At 36.9% G+C, this 2,659-nt stretch overlaps 1 pseudogene; it reads right to left on the reverse strand.

The window, feature by feature from the left end:
• Positions 1-1,084: 1,084 nt before the first annotated feature.
• Positions 1,085-2,195, reverse strand: LOC115843944 (heterogeneous nuclear ribonucleoprotein D-like pseudogene; annotated as a pseudogene).
• Positions 2,196-2,659: the final 464 nt, after the last annotated feature.

Below are 2,659 nucleotides of genomic sequence, written 5' to 3' on the forward strand. Positions count from 1 at the left end.
CAAAAACCTTAAATTCAATAACTACACTGAATGTAAAATTCAAAACTTGAGTTTACCCAGGACATCCTCCAAAATCTACAGCTAAAACTTTTTTTTAATGCACCAGAAGATCTGTTGTAATGACATGACTTGGTCACACTTAGATTTGCATTTACATAAGATTTAAGGGATACCTTTCCCCACTATTCCTTTTACGTTTGAATATGGATATGCTTAACTATTCAGCTCATGCACTAACTGCGCTAAAAATGATGAAACTTACTACCATGATTTTTTCTAAGAACTCACACCACGTAACAGTTAACACCCAATACAGCTTCCTAAAAATGCCCCAACAGAAAACATTTTGTTCAGTTTGGTGCTTGCTGTGACATAATACCAACAGAATAGTATACAATTAATTTACTCATCCACTACGTCATATATTTTAATCTAACTTTTGTTCAAATTTTAGTAACTTCATACCTATTTGCCAAAATCCTTGTGTTAAATGTAACTACATCTGATATTCTTAAACTGTGGCTCCTATAACACAGTTCAAGTGTTTTTTCCCCTGGGTATATTTAGACAGTTTAATCAAGAAAACAAAGTTATGGTATTATGATTAGCCAAAGCTCTTTCTAGCAGACCACTGAATACAGCAAGTCATAACAAATGCCTTTCCAGAGACAAGAGCAAAGCAAAATATTTTCTATTCATAAAAGGAGCTACCAGCATGCTTTGTGCCATTAAAAAGTTACTTTTCAAAATATAACCAGAAGACTTATGGTCTACTAGAAAGCTTCCACTCATCACAACACTATAACTACGCCACAGAAACTTTCATGACAAAGTCCCCAGATATACAAAGAGAAAACAACATTACTTAAAGGTATGTGGAAGCCTCAGTTAACAGGGAAATGAAGCCTTAGAACACAGAATACATCTAACAAAAAGAGAACAGAGTAGATACTGTAGCTGGCTATTTGTAAAGGACCACAGTTTCTCCCTATGGATCAACACTCCCTACAAAATAAACTGTGCCTTAATTATTGCTTATTTAAAATTACACTTTTACAGGGCTATTTAGTACCTGACGCAGAAAAACAATCACATAAGGAAGCATTTATTTGAGGTTTAACATGAAATCATACAAATAAAATTTGTATAAACACAAATCCACGTCGAGTCATAACACAGATAGCAAAAGACAAAGTAAAAACAAAAACTAATTGGCGGCTATATACAGTTGGACACAGTTGTGTCTTGTACACTAGAAAGTCTTTTACAAAATAATCATCTTAGATCAACAGAAGACCAATCTTCAATGTCGTCCTGCAAGATGGGTTACTTTAGCAATCTCTTCCTGTTTTCTCCAACGTCCCCTTTTAGTATGGCTGGTAATTATTTTGGTGATTGCCACCCCCTCGAGATGCCTTGCCATAAGTGCTCTGTTGGCCTCGGCCACGACCCCTAGTACCACCTCGTCCACCAGCTGCAGCACCTCTTCCTCCTTTTTGTTGTTGCTGTTGCTGCCTATATACCTCTTTGGGTTGTGCAACTTTGATTTCACACTTCCCAGAACCAATTTGATGGTATCTGCTTTCTAACAATTTCTTTACTGGCTCTTCGTCTGTATATGTAATAAAACAAAATCCTCTTCTTTCATTTGTTTTTGTATCCATGGGAAGTTCAATATTTTCAATCTCTCCAAAGGCTCCAAAATATTCTTTAATTTGTTCTTCTGAAGTATCTGGGCTCAATCCACCCACAAAAACCTTTTTAGGGGGTTCCTTCCCTTTTAAAGCTTTGGCTCTTTTAGGGTCTATCAATTTGCCATCCAGCTTGTGTTCTTTCATTTCCAAAACCTTATCAACACTAGCAGCATCTTTGAAAAGCACAAATCCAAATCCTCTTGATCTTCCAGTGACTGGATCTGTTTTAATTGTGCAGTCTACAACTTCCCCAAATCGAGACAAATATTCAGTCAGATCTTTCTTGCTTGTATTCCAGCTCAAGCCTCCAATAAACATTTTACCATCATCCTGCTGATTCTTGCTCGCGTTGATCTTAGATCCCTCTGCAAATTCCTCTATGTTGCTGTACTCGTTCATGTCTTCCATAGCGGCTGAGTTATCGGCTGGGAGGCGCTGGCGTGCAATCCGTGTCGCGGCAGTAGCGGCGACAGAACGTTGTATGGAGCTGGATTTAAAATGGCGGCGGAAGAGCTGGAATAGTCTTTAATTGCATTTCTATAAGATATACTTTGATCAAATACAGCTTCCAAAGTAGGAAAAACTTTTCTATCTCTTTTCCCCTTTGTGGGTTTTCAATGAAAATTCTACAAATTTTCTATCATTTTACATGCCAAACCTTTGAAAGACAGACATCAGAATCTAAATTTTACCAAAGAGAGAATCAAGAGGCAAAGTATTTAAGTGACTTCCAAGGTCGTACAATTCACTAATGATGAACCTAAAACTAGAAGCAATAGAAGGACTCCTTAACATCCAGCCTCCAGCTCTGTGCACCAAATCTATTTAGATAAGCTAATATTCTTCCTGGCAAGCTGAAAAATGTTGCATTCCTGTTATATACTTTAAAATGGACTTTAATTCACATGTACTATTATGCTCCTTGGGAAGATATCCTCTTATGAGTATTACAAAAATAAAGCATT

Source organism: Globicephala melas, chromosome X (assembly GCF_963455315.2).
Source record: "Globicephala melas chromosome X, mGloMel1.2, whole genome shotgun sequence".
Taxonomy (NCBI): Eukaryota; Metazoa; Chordata; class Mammalia; order Artiodactyla; family Delphinidae; genus Globicephala; species Globicephala melas.